Here is a 15,060-nt window from a genome sequence, read left to right on the forward strand (position 1 = left end):
ATGCATGCTGATTTTTCCAGGGGTATACTGTTTATTTAACAATATTTTAGAAAACTAGCTTGTATTTTGTGTGTTTTGCACACACGACTGGATAACTGACATGTGGATTATGTAACTCAAGTAATGTGAGATTTTTTTTTTTTCATTTTTCACATTCTTTGCCATTGTGCAGCATTAGTCACTAATGGCTTCTATGCTATCAAAAAAGCTTCATGAAAACATGAGATTACAATTTCTCCTTGCCCATCACTACAAACTAAATGGGGTAAATAACACATAAAAATAACGTTTGGGTGGGGTATTGACTTGGCAAAACTTTATTGTTGTACAGCGTTTCCACTATAATATATCTTAAGGTTGGATTTTTTTCTCTTTGTGAAATTTTTTGTAGTGCAGAAAACTGCAAATGCTATACAGCAGGGGTGTCAAAATCCAGTCCTGGAGGGCCGCATTGGCTGCAGGTTTTCATTCTAACCGTCTTTTTAATTAGTGAACCATTTTTGCTAATTAACTTCTATTGCTTTAGTTTTATTTAACGAGACTCAGGCCCCTTAGTTGTTTTTTTTTCCTTAATTAGCAGCCTAGCAATAATGAAACACAAAACAAGCAAACACATAACCAGCTATCCTATCCTCATCACACAATAGCTGCAAATAAAGAAAGATGAAGGTCTCGGTAAGGTTGATCTCTCAGGTCACCAAAACATTTTGTCGGTGTTGTTAGAAAAATCAGAAAATCAACAGTTTTGGAAATGTCTGCCGTGGCAGAATGAGAGCAGCAACAAGCCATGGAATTAAATAACAAGTTTAATTAACAGCAAGAATCAGCTTCTAATTAAGAAGCTGGTTGGAGTGAAATTGGTTGGAATCTGAAGCCCCTATTTAGCTGGTCATCTTTTGGCTCGTTTCACATCTCATTTCTGTTTGGCTGCCATTTAATGAAGAAAAGAATCAATTCAGAGGACTGAGTCCTTAAAAACAGGGCCAATAAATGAAGTCAAAAGAAATTAAACAGCAGTGAAAAGTGGTCAGTGATTAGGAAAAGGGTGAGAATGAAAACCTGCAGCCATTGCAGCCCTCCAAGCCCGAAGTTTGACACCCCTGCTATGCATACAGTAATTATGCGTAGTTTTTTGAGTTGTGAACAAATATTATTGCTAAACAATACATTTTCTTTGATTTAGACTTTTATGGCAGTTGGTTTCCTGTACTGTAACTTAACTTGTAAAAGGTCATATCCATAATCAACATTTTTCCTCTATGCCCATAAACTCTTTGGAACGGCATTTTTAAAAAAAATTTTGGTGTGTAGTGAACGCTCACTCAGTAGCATTTAAATATTTCTCAGGTTTGGGTGGGATCTGAAAGCTGTGTTTGGTGTTGAGCAGAGATAATGGGTTTTTGAGTCCATTCATTTTGTCAGACCAGTCAGAGGTTTTGTGAATGTAGTGTGAAGATTTGGTTTTGTGGTTAGTGAGAACAAAGGGTGAAAAGTTTCAGGAAATGTATTCTAAGAATTGTAAAATACTGTTAATATCTATCCACCCTCTCATGTATTTGATCTAGGCCATTTTTTTACAAATTAACAATTTTGCTGTATTTTATATAGTCCCTTTGCACAGTTCGAGGTGATTTACAACTGAGCTGGTTACCATTGATTTTGCATATCTTTTAAAATTAAAATAAGGCGGGTTAAGTGGATTGCAAATGGCCATAGCGGCAGCTTAGTGACATTTTTACAGTCCATCTCCTTTAACACCAGATTACACTGCCTTTTTAAAAACTCTCTACATTCTCAAAAGTGTTTGTCAGGGCAGGCTTCGGGACACTGCACTATTACTGAAAATTAAAAATATATATATTTGGCCGAGTTTAGGATGCTACTAATAAGAAATGCAAACAAAAGTGGAGTAGACGTGCAGTTTTACAAATTCTCACTGTAAATCGCAGGTCTCGTCACCTCAGATTGTACTGTGGAAAACTCCACATGAGAAAAAGGAAGCCCAATAAAGAAGACCCATATTGGGATGGGCATGGATCGGCATTTCCTGAGCGCTAATTTTTCACCTCCTGAAATAAAAAATCAACTTCACCTGTTACGTGACAGTTTGCTGCGGCGTTCTGTCCCTGTGATTAACTGCACACTTGCTGCTCTCTGCGTCAGTTTTATTGTCGGCTCTGCTGTTTTTGTTTGTAGCGCTTCTTGTTTCCATAGTAACAGGACGTTCGAACTTTTTTTCTTCTTTTCTTTTCATGCTGTCATAATTTCTTCTCTGGCTTGTACCTACCTGCCTGCGCTCACATTAAGCGGGCGGCACCCACCTCTCTTCCGTTAGTTGACGTCGCGCCCATTATGACATCACGAGGCGGGAGTGTGTGTGTGAGTGAGAGAGCGAGTGACGTAATCTCCAGTTAGGCACATGACCTGGTGCTAACCTCCGAGAGCAGGTCACCCATTCAGACCTCACCCGGCTTCGCGCAGTCGGTGTGATTTTCTCCTTTCCGTACCCACCCTGCATTCTGTTGAGAAAAGTAAATGTTGATCTTGGGGTATTTGTGAGTCAGCATCAAGGAATCTAATACATTTAGGCTTCTGTCACCACTGGAAGAAAAGGAAGCTGAAGGTAACCAGGGGTCCAAGGCAGGAATGGAGCGGAGGCTGAGACACCCACGTTGAATACAGTTACAAAAGTTGCGGTCTGTTGTGTGAGACAGCATCTACGTTCAGTGATGCTCCTGAGGAAGACCAGCCAATTGGAGGATAGCACCGGATTAAAGAAGAGAAAGTGGCCATTTCTAACGCCTTGATGTCGAAAGCAGGAGTCATTGGTGACTTATTTTAGAGCGGAAACGATGATAAGGTGTAGATCATCCAGGAAGCAGTAATGAAATGAGAGTGAATGAGTATACTGTAGTGTGGAGAAGTGTAGCTGAGCAGAGTTGTGATTATGCAGAAGTGTGAGGGGATGCAATGCTAAAAGTGGTCCAAGGGTGCTGGTGTGACAATACAGTGGTGAAAGGTGCTTGTGAAGTAGGGGATGGAAGGATACGAGTGAGAGGGCACTTGAGCAGTAAGTTCAGGTATTGGACTGATGTAAGCTATCAAGGGGGCCAGGGTCTAAAAGTAAGGGGAAGCAGTGGTGAAGCGTGTAGAGTGCAGAGACCGGGTTTAGGGTGCACTGTTGTAGTGTTTCTGTGCTGCAGGAAGCGCGGAGTGGGTGCGGTGCATTCAGAAAGTATTCATACTCTTTCACATTTTGCTACGTTGCAGCCTTATGCTAAAATCATTTAAATTAATTTCCTCTCTCCAAGCAACAATCAGTTCACCAGAGTTATACAGCGTAAACAGGATTTTATACATTTTTGGAAATTTATTAAAAATAAAAAACTGATATATCACATTCACATAAGAACAAGTATTCATACCCTTTGCTTTGCACTTGATTTTTGGCTGCAGTCAAGCCCACTCTATTGATCAGTGTTGAGATTTTTCTACAGTTTGTTTGGAGACCACCTATGGTCAATTCAGTTGACTGGACATGATTAGGAAAGGCACCTGCCTGTCTATAAGAAGGTAAGGGGGGCAATTGTGGTTTCTATGGGTGTAGTTAGGCAAAAAATGTAAAACGTTAAGATTTGGTAAAGGACAGAAAGGGTGGGGTGGTTAATCTTTGATTGCATAAAATTAAAATGTGGAAATTAAGAAGGAATTTACCAAAACACCAGAGAGGCTGACAAAATAACAAATGACTGTGTAAAGCCAGCCATGCTGTCCTGGATCATTGGGCCCTACACGCTTTTGATCTAAAGGTGCCATTGAGTGTTGTCTAACTAGTATGGATCAGGTCGGGACTCTGATGGAGTGTGACAGTTACAATCACTAGGATTAAACTCGTACTTTTACCCCCAGTGGCACCCCCTAACACTTCAAATGTCTGGCCTGTTCACACTGTTCTCTGCAACACCTTAATTCAGATTGTATGGTCTGCCACAGCTCTTGCCTCAAAGTTCTTCTTGTAAGAAACAATACCAGTGGGTATGAAGGTTTGCATTAGACTGCACATTATGACCAACAAACCCATCAGCTGGCATCGCTTCCTTCTCATTTCAGATCATCCTATAAAGCAGGGGTCTCCAACTCCTGTCCTGGAGAGCTGCTGTTGCTACAAGTTTTCATTCTAAGTCTTTTTTTAATTAGTGACCAGTTTTTGCTGCTAATTAACTATTTCCCTTTATTTTAATTGACTTTTACTCTATGAGACTCGGACCGCTGAATTGATTCTTTTTTCCCTTAAACAGCACCTAAACATAAATTTAATGTGAAGTGAGCCAGCAGATGACCAAATAAGCTGGGGCCTCAAACTCCAACCATCTTCAGTTCATTCAGTTTCTTAATTTGAAGTCAATTCTCATTGCTGAATAAATCCGTTATTTAATTCCATGGCACCCATTCTGCCATGGCAGACATTTCCAAAACTGTTTATTTTCTTTTGTAAGAGCGCTGTCAAAATGTTTTGTGGACCTGAGCAGATCAACATTACTGAGACCTTCACCTTTCTTTATTTTTAGTTATTGTGTGATGGTTGCATTGCAGGTTGTTGTTTATATATTGGTACATTTTGTGTCTTAATATTGTTTGGTTGCTAATTAAGGAAAAAAGAAATAATGAAGGGGCCTTAAGTTGTGCATCAATTAAAATTAAGGCAAAGAGTTAATTAGCAGCAAAAATCTGGTCACTAATTAAGAAAAGGGTTAGAGTGAAAACCTGCAGCCACAGTAGCTGTCCAGGACTGGAGTTGGAGACCCCTGCTATAAAGCATGAACCAAGGCACAAAATCCTATTCCTGGCTGCATGTCTTATCCCTTTAGACAACTGGAAACTGGACAATCATCCAATTTTCATGTAGCACTCTGTTGTGACCCGTAACACTAAAGTTCACTTTCTTTATCACCTCCAGATCCCAACTAAAGATTCACTTCTGTTCCACTACCCTTTTGGTTTTCTCCATTTCAAGCAAGATAATTGCAAAGATCATTACTTAGCATATTTCTAATGCAGTCAACAAGCAGTTCAGCAAAGAACAAGCTGGATTCTGCAAAGGAAGAAAATGTTCTGATAAGACTTTAGCACTGGGCAACATTATTGAGCAATATACAGAGTGACAAAGACAACTGTACATAAACTTCATTGACTTACAAAAGGCATTCAGCAGCATTCACATGGAAAGTGAGTGGTAGATTTTACAAGCTAATGGAATACCACAAGAGTTCATTCACTCTACTCATCAAGAGTTTGTATACCAACTTCACTTGCAGTGTAAGAAAAAGCAACCTTTGGTTTAAAGTGAAGACTGGAGTAAGACAAGGATGTGTGATGTCCACGTTGCTCTTCTGCCTGGTCATTGACTGGGTAGTGCAGTGAACAACTGAAGATGAACCAAGAGGCATCAGATACACATTTAGGACTCTGACTTTGCCAGTGACCACATGCTGCTTTCACACAGGTATTAACACGTGCAGGGTAAGACCAACTCTCTTAACATCTTTCAGTGGCAAGTAGGACTGGAAATCAGTCAAACAGTAACTAAAATCATGACCCTTAATATCTTCAGTCCAGAATGAGTTAAAATCAATGGGGTGGACCTTTCCATAACAGTTTCACAACCCCTGTAAGTCTAGTCAGGAAATGTAAACGAGCAAGCAATGACATCCAGATCAGATTAAACAAAGCAGGAAATTATTTTGGGACACTCAACAATGTTTGGAGGTCATCACAGCATAGCACCTACACCAAAATGAAGCTCAGCACTTTAATATGGCTTAAGGGTCCCCAAGTACAGTCCTGCAGGGCCCCAGTGGCTACAGGTTTTCATTCTAACCCTTTTCTTAATTAGCGACCTGTTTTTGCTGCTAATTAGCTTATTTTGAAATTGATTTTAATTGACTTGTTTTTTAAGATTTGTTCCCCTGAATTTCTTCATAGTTCCTTTGAATTCTTCATTTCTTTCCTTAAATCGCACTCAAACAGAAATGAAATGTGAAGTGAGTGAGCCAACAGAAGACCAACTAAGTCAGGGCCTTCAACTCCAACCATTTTCATTCCAACCAGTTGCTTAATTAAGTACAGAGTCTTGTCGTTAATTAAACTTTAATTCCATGGCTTGTTGCTGCTCTCTTTGTGTAACAGCAGACATTTCCAAAATTGTTGATTTTCTCTTTTCTAAGAGCGCCGTTCAAATGTTTTGGGAAACTAAGCAGATCAACATTCCTGCATAAGCTGTCAATATTCCACACAAAAGGCCCAAGGACTATTATGTGCATCCTTTGGCCAAAAACTGTTTCAAACAGTGTGCCAGGAGAGTATGGCCACCATCCTAAAGAGAAGGTGCATGATAATGGATCATTCATGTCATTGGGGAGGTAGTAGCTCCATCACCTTGACTTGACTCCAGAACGAACACACAAGTGAGCTAAGCCCAAAAATATATGGAGGTAGAACTTACTACCACACTCAATTTTGGGATGCTGGAGAAAATCAGAGATCCCAAACCAAACTGACACAGATCTAGGAAAAACCTGAAGATTAAACCACCATATCTCTCTATTATAAAAGGAAATCCTGGGACGAGACTTTCACAGAGATAATTTCAGGTCCCGCGAGACGAGACTTTTTGACAAGTCCCGTCCACCTCTCAAACATTTACAATCACGCCCACAGTCCAATCACTTCTCACTCGTGTGAATGCTATTGTCAGACACAGTTCCTGCGCTCTCAGCTCCAGGCGGGGTCAGAAATAAAAGACAGAGTAGAAGACAAAGTAGAACGTTGTAAAGAGGTTCGAAAACGGCGCGAAACACATGGAGAGCAGGTTAGAGATAATGAAATTACTAAAATTCGAAAGTCTCTAAAAACTGATCGCATTAGTGCTAACAAATGGAAATTATTACTCAGTTAAATAACAGAACAGGGAAAAGAGATCGAATATAGGGACATATGACAGAAGTACAGTTAGGTCCATAAATATTTGGACAGAGACAACTTTTTCTAATTTTGATTCTGTACATTACCAGAATGAATTTTAGTGCAGACTTTCAGCTTTAATTCAGTGGGGTGAACAAAACGATTGCATAAAAATGTGAGGCAACTAAAGCATTTTTTTAACACAATCCCTTCATTTCAGGGGCTCAAAAGTAATTGGACAAATTAAATAACTGGAAATAAAATGTTCATTTCTAATACTAGGTTGAAAACCCTTTGCTGGCAATGACAGCCTGAAGTCTTGAACTCATGGACATCACCAGATGCTGGGTTTCCTCCTTTTTAATGCTCTGCCAGGCCTTTACTGCAGCGGCTTTCAGTTGCTGTTTGTTTGTGGGCCTTTCTGTCTGAAGTTTAGTCTTCAACAAGTGAAATGGATGCTCAATTGTGTTAAGATCAGGTGACTGACTTGGCCATTCAAGAATTTTCCAGTTCTTTGCGTTAATAAACTCCTGGGTTGCTTTGGCTGTATGTTTTGGGCCATTGTCCATCTGTATCATGAAACGCCGCCCAATCAATTTGACTGTATTTAGCTGGATTTGAGCAGACAGTATGTCTCTGAACACCTCAGAATTCATTCGGCTGCTTCTGTCCTGTGTCACATCATCAATAAACACTAGTGTCCCAGTGCCACTGGCAACCATGCACACCTAAGCCATCACACTGCCTCCACCGTGTTTTACAGATGATGTGGTATGCTTTGGATAATGAGCTGTTCCACGCCTTCTCCATACTTTTTTCTTGCCATCATTCTGGTGAGGTTGATCTTGGTTTCATCTGTCCAAAGAATGTTTTTCCAGAACTGTGCTGGCTTTTTTAGATGTTCTTTAGCAAAGTCCAATCTAGCCTTTCTATTCTTGAGGCTTATGAGTGGCTTGCACCTTGCAGTGCACCCTCTGTATTTACTTTCATGCAGTCTTCTCTTTATGGTAGACTTGGATATCGATATGCCTACCCCCTGGAGAGTGTTGTTCACTTGGTTGGCTGTTGTGAAGGGGTTTCTCTTCACCATGGAAATGATTCTGCGATCATCCACCACTGTTGTCTTCCGTGGACATCCAGGTCTTTTTGCGTTGCTGAGTTCACCAGTGCTTGCATTGTTTCTCAGGATGTATCAAACTGTAGATTTTGCCACTCGTAATATTGTATCAATTTCTCGGATGGGTTTTTTTCTGTTTTCGCAGCTTAAGGATGGCTTCTTTCACCTACATGGAGAGCTCCTTTGACCGCATGTTGTCTGTTCACAGCAAAATCTTCCACATGCAAGCACCACACCTCAAATCAACTCCAGGCCTTTTATCAGCTTAATTGATAATGACATAATGACGGACTTGCCCACACCTGCCCATGAATTAGCCTTTGAGTCAATTGTCCAATTACTTTTGAGCCCCTGAAATGAAGGGATTGTGTTCAAAAAATGCTTTAGCTGTCTCACATTTTTATGCAATCGTTTTGTTCACCCCACTGAATTAAAGCTGAAAGTCTGCACTTCAACTGCATCTGAGTTGTTTCATTTAAAATTCATTGTGGTAATGTACAGAACCAAAATTAGAAAAAAGTTGTCTCTGCCCAAATATTTATGGACCTAACTGTACTGTATGTAGATATTGTTTGGCTTTAAACTTTAAGTCAGAGACTTGTAGATCGTCTGATTTGTGTTGCTGTAAGGGAAAAGTAGTGTTTCTTCCCAATGAAGAGGTGTATCTGCGAGAATTAAAAGATTTGTTGTTTGGTGAACGTGAAATCCACATAAATGAGTGTCAGAGATGCGAAGTGGCTGGCGCTTAGCGCAGGCAGGGGGGTTGGTGAGCGAAGCCCCCTAGTTTATCAAAATATCAAAAATGGTTCTAACTGGCTAAAGAGTGATGCAGATTTGGATATACAGTACCTTTAGGAGTAGGAATAAGAACATTATATCGATTTTCCAAGTTTAAGAAACTACTGTTAACTCCACCAGGACTTGGGAGACCTCAAGAGCTGCCCTAACTGGCAAGGAGCTGCCAGAAGATGGCATTTAGTCAGAGATTGGCATACACATCCTGGGAAAGGCAGAATGTTTTGCAAATGCTGGCCAATGTCGAACTAATAAAAAGTTATGGATTTGACAGAGATAGAATAATATTCTTAACAAATCTTGTACGCCATGTGATTGCTCCATCCACATTTATAAGCCTTGCTCTATCAGCCAAAATGGAAGTTGTTGGTAACGTTACATTTTTTGCCCATGGGAAATGCAATAGCTTAGTAATTTTAATGATTTGGGTATGTCACAGCCTACTATTTCTCAAACTGTGTGAGATAATAAGCAGATTTATACATTTCCCCACAACTCAACGTGAGATAACAATAAAACAAGCTGCATTCATGCAGATAACTGGTTTTCCTTGAGTTGTTGGTGTGACAGTATGCACATAAAGATTGTTTCCCCAATTGTGGATGAACATGCTTATGGGAACTGCAAGCGAGATCACAGTAACAACACACAGCTGGTTATGGATACAACTGTATTGTAGTATCCAGTATATTACCGTAAAGATAGATGGGGCTGGATGGGTAATTTGATAGTGAAATGTCACACAGGTACCCTGAGCTTTTCATTCCACAATTCCCAGGAATATTCATGTTACACCTTACAAACCCAGGAATGTTCAAGAAGGCAAGCGGAGATTCCCATGGCATTGGATTAACTGAGCATTGCAGACAATAAGAGGGAAATATAGAGAAAGACATGGCATGTGACTCTGGAAGACGATTGGGAACACTGGGAGAGTGAACACAACTTCAGAAAGAGCACCAGAGTAGCAGTGGCTAGTTTCAGTAACTGTTATGTTACAAGGTGTTTTATACGGTCTTAACAACAGGAAGGTGATTCTTCTGAAGCATGGCTGTGAATTATTTTTTGTTAAATAAACACGTCTGTTATCAGGCTTAACACTCATTGAGAGTGTCTCAGTATTTCTGTCTTGGTGCTCATTACTGTATTATTCTTGAAGTAGCTGTGAAGTGTCCAGGTCATTGCGTGACTCTAGAGTATGTGTGTGATGGCTGGTGTGGTTTGTCCAAGTGCACATTCTGTGCTATTTATCCTTATTTGCCACAGTGCAGTATGTGAGAAAATGCCGTTAAAGCATCAGGGAGAGTTTTCATTTCTGTGGCACTAAAATCAAATAAGCATTTCCACCTCCCATCTCAGCAACAGTGAAACAATCAGACTGAGACGACTGGCAGCAAAGGAAGGTGGAGAGAGGCAGAAATGACAGACGGGCTGGTGAGGTGAAGCGACCGTGGTGCTATTTTGAAATGTCAACATGAAAATAGCTGATGTGACACAAGCATGTGATGACTTTTGGGGTTTTGTGAAGGATGAGACTACAGAGTGCTGTGGAAATGTTTTATATTAAATGAAGCTTCAGTGGTCATGGACATCTGGCTGGTCCTTCATTGTGTGTTCACCCTCACGACATACATTACGTCTAAAACTGCAACTGAGGTACAAAGAAGACATTAACATGTCTTGGTAAGGAAAAAGTCCATCTTGTTACACAATTTTAAAGTAGTTTGATAAATGTGAATCTACTGGTAGTGTGAACGACATGTTTGTTAGACCACTGAGGGCTTCAAGAACACCAGAAAATATCAAGAGGGTGAGACAAGCAGCAGACGTTCAGCACAATGTTAGTTGGTAGAGTTAAACATTTCAAACTGGACTGTTAACTGAATCATTCAGTAAGATTTATCCTATCACCTGTATAAAGTAAACATAGTGTATAGATTTTTAGGAATAATTTAGCTTTTAATTGAACTAGATAATTAAAGAGTTAAATGGAATCCAGAGTATTTTAAACTATATGGCAATGTCATTTAGAAAAATGTCTTGTTATGGGTGGTGCTCATTTGAAAAACATTTTTAACGGTGTTTAAGACAATGCAAATAAGCTGCATTGATTAGTTAATTTTTTTAAACTTTTTCATTCCTTAACTGCTGCCATGAGCCAAATGATAAAAGTAAGTGACATTTCATATTATGCATTCAAAAAACATCATGTCCTTGTGCTACACCCCAAGAAATTCTTTCTCTCAGCTGTACTAAGCATTTCCACTACAATGATAACAGTTGTTTTAGGTTCGAGCGCCAGGTGCTCTCTGTATGGAGTTTGCATGTTCTTCCCGTGTTCATGTGGGTTTCCCTGGTGCTCCTGTTTCATCCCACAGTCCAAAGACATGCAGGTTAGGTGGATTAGCAGTGCAGCATCAGCCCTAGTCTCTGTGTCTGCATGTGTGTGTCTGAGTGTGTGTGTGTGTGCGAGTGTGTGTGTGCATGTGTCTGCGTGTGTGGGTGTGTGTGTGTCTCTGTGTATGTCTGTGTGTGTGTATCTGTGTGTGTATGTGTCTGCGTGTATGTGTGTGTCTGCGTGTGTCTGTGTGTGTGTGTCTCTGTGTCTGCATGTGTGTGTTTATCCTGAGATGGGATGGCATTCTGTCCAGGGATTGTTCCTGCCTTGCACCCCATAGTTGCTGTGTTTTGTTTTAATTGCTCCACGCTCTGAACAAACATATTTGGAATATGGAAACACAGAGTATTGTTTTAACAATACATTAGTCTCCCTCGTTTCTCTTTTAGTAATATTCATGTGAGAAAATATGCTTGAAAAGAAACAGAAACATTGATTTTTTATTATATGGCCATTTGTCAATTATGTTTTTATGACTCCGTTGCCACTATGATAATAATCCTCTTAGTGGGTCCCACTACGGTACCGATTTTCTAAGTGGGGTCCTCAAATTAAACCGTTTAAGAACCTCTGCTTTAGAGTACTTCATGAGAATGTCACAAACCTTTAATCTGAGTATAATCTGGTCCCTCTGAATATTGTCATTATCGTTTTTTTATTATCTTTGTGATAAAGCCTTAACATCACCATGATTTCCAAGTAAACTACAAACACCTTCATAATGGCCAATTTGAGGTGCTGTTAAATCGTGACCTTATTCACTCTGAAATGTAAACCTCTACTCTTATCCTACTCTGAGGTAAGACAAATTCTTATCCAACTCAAACATGTAGTGCAGTTCCTAGGAATAATCCTGAGATGCTTGATAAACGTGAGCACTGGACTCTAGTGCTGGTAGGCAGCTGTCCTTATCACCTTCCCTGACCCATGCAGCATGACTTTATGACACCGCTTTTATTACCATTTATTCAACCAAGAAAGACTCCTTAATGACAAAACTGGGCATGAGTGAAAGACAGGCTGCTGTTTAAATAGAGACAAAATGGCACAAGGGATGCTGTTGTTAGTGTAATGAAGAAATAAACCATTCAAGAGAAAACCAATGTAGCACAACATTTCTGAAAAACAAAAGTGGTTTCCTACCAGAAAGAAAAAACAGTAATTCAGCAGATTTGCTAGAAGATGTGTCACAACTTCTATAAAAATACACAAGGCACTATGTCCCTTTAAAGATGTCTTTTAAAGAAGAGAAACCAAAACTTGATCTGGACACCCTGAGCTCATTGCTGATTTTAGTTAAGCTCCCTGTTTAATCAGCCTGCCTCCTTTTTCTCTGTCTGTTGTTATATTATCGTGATATTCTCCTCTATTTACCCTTTACCTAGGAGTAAGTCTACTCATCAGATTCGTTACCAGGTTGGTTTACTGTTGCACCTTAAGATTATCACACACACTTACATAGATATACGCATACACACAGAAAGTCAACAGTGCCCTGCGAATGACAAACACACGGCTGGTTAACCTCAGGCACTTTAAACCACACAAGTGTCTTATGAATAGCACAAGTTGTCCCTCTCCTAGGACTTCATGAGACTTACATACACACAGACCCTAACCACGACAGTGCCCTATGAATGACACACACAGCTGGTTAACCTCTGGCACATTAAACCACACAAGTGCCTTAGGAATAACACAGCCTGTCACTCTCTCAGCACGAACAACATACGATGTTTTAAAGATATTTCAGACCTAAATATTACTTTTTGGTCTACAAGAATACATTTAAACATACAAAGGATCAGCATCCTTGACTATATGCCATTTATCAGCCAAGAGTGCCTTACTTTATGAACTGTTCCCTACTATTGGGTGGAGCTCTCACCCTCAGCCCTTAATAAACCTCGCAGCACAGAGGCAATGGCAAATCTCCGGCTGCACCAGGTGCTCAAAGAAATCTACCTTATTACTTCGATCACTCTAAACATTAAGGCAAAGCATAGAAAGCTAAAAGCAGCATGGTATTTATTACAGGAATAATAATACCAGTAGAAGAAATAATAGAAAATAGAACTGATAGTAAAGTCTGGCTATATATAATCTTTAGAAAAAGCTTCTACAGATGACAAGGATGAATATCACAGGTGGCTTGTGATCTAGTTGTTCATTATATACTTTTCTGAAGATCAGATGGAAACGGCTGCACGTTGCCGGTACCCTCTTCTGATGTTGCTCTGTTCCCTTCTCCTGACGTCTTCTTCTCTTCTTCTTCCTTCCTCCTATGTTGCTCTTCAGACAAGGCATATTTATTATAAAATTCTACCGGGGGATTTTGCAAGATGTGGTTGTTAGATATTCTGATTGGCTGGCTGTCAATATGATGAATGAATTCACTGTCCATTTTCCCAAACAATAAAACTTTCTTTGATGTTGCCTGAGGTATTGGCATGTCTTCCTTTCCCAGGCTGTAAAATAATTAGATGTCCATCCTTTCTCAGATTATAAAGTAATTGATAGCCTGAGCCATTGCCATGTCTTCCTCTTTTACTTGAACAGCTGTTTTAAAAGTGAGGTATAACTGGGAAGAAGATATGTTTTCATTTGTCCTGAATGTAGTTCATTTGTTGTCTTGAGCTAAATAAATTGAAAATATAAACCAAAATGTATTGATTCTGTACCCCACAACAGTTGTATTTTTTAAAGAGTGCTAACATGTGTGGAACATAAGTGACTGGCAGAATTAAAAAAATAGCTGAGGTGCCACCCCATGTAATTGTGAGCAACAAGAAAAACCTGACAGCCAAATAAACAGTTGCTTGATGATGCAAGCATCAAAATGGCAGCAAAGGAACATTAGCCCGAGATGGCCCTGTGAAAAGTGTCTGTCTGTCGAGCTCCGTCCTGTAGCAGAGTTGGGTCAAGACTGAGACACCTCATTCTGGGAATGGCTGCCTCTATAAGACTCGGACTGGAAAGGACAGAACATCTCAGAGCACTGATGGTGGTGCCACTCGCCTTATTGGGGTTTCTTCTGTTAGCAGCTGTTAGCAACAGCTCCCCCTCTTGTCCTGGAGTGGTATTGCATACTTGATCTGAGCCAATAAGGTGATCCACAGACACTCATGCATGACATGGCCCACCCTTAATCTGGCTTCCGAAGGGTGGGCAGACCTCACTGTGAGGCCATGGAACCAAAGGAAAGCATCAGCATTAACATGTAAGGACCCATGTCTGTGCTGAACAGTGAATTTATAGGGCTATAGTATGAGGAGCCACCTGGTGACTCAGGGGTTGGTGTTTTTGTGGGAGCACAGCCACTGGAGGCGGGCCGTGATCCATCACCAGAGTAAGCATGCATCCTAAGATGTAGTACAGCAGCTGGGAAATCACCCATTTGATGGCCAGGGCTTCATGCTCAGTCATCATATATCTTGTCTCCCGGTCCAACAGTTTCTGGCTAAGGTATCTGACAAGGTGTTAAGCTCCTTTAACAACCTGGCTTAGTACGGCACCCAGGCCGGTATCGGAGGCTTTGGTCTGGAGGATAAAAATGAGTGAGAAGTCAGGGCAAATCAAAATGGAACCAGACATTAAGGCTGTTTCAGAATAATATTTTGCTATTTTGGACTCCATGCCAACTTTTTGTGATATTTGTTAAAGGTGCAGCCCTCTCGGAGAACTGGGGTACAAACTTCTGATAATAACCTGTGAGCCCCAGGAAGGCTTGTAATTGCTTTTTGTCTGCAGTTGGAGCCAGTGGAATGGTAGCAACTTTGGACTGCTAGGG

The sequence above is a fragment of the Erpetoichthys calabaricus genome, chromosome 2, assembly GCF_900747795.2.
Source record: "Erpetoichthys calabaricus chromosome 2, fErpCal1.3, whole genome shotgun sequence".
Lineage (NCBI taxonomy): Eukaryota > Metazoa > Chordata > Cladistia > Polypteriformes > Polypteridae > Erpetoichthys > Erpetoichthys calabaricus.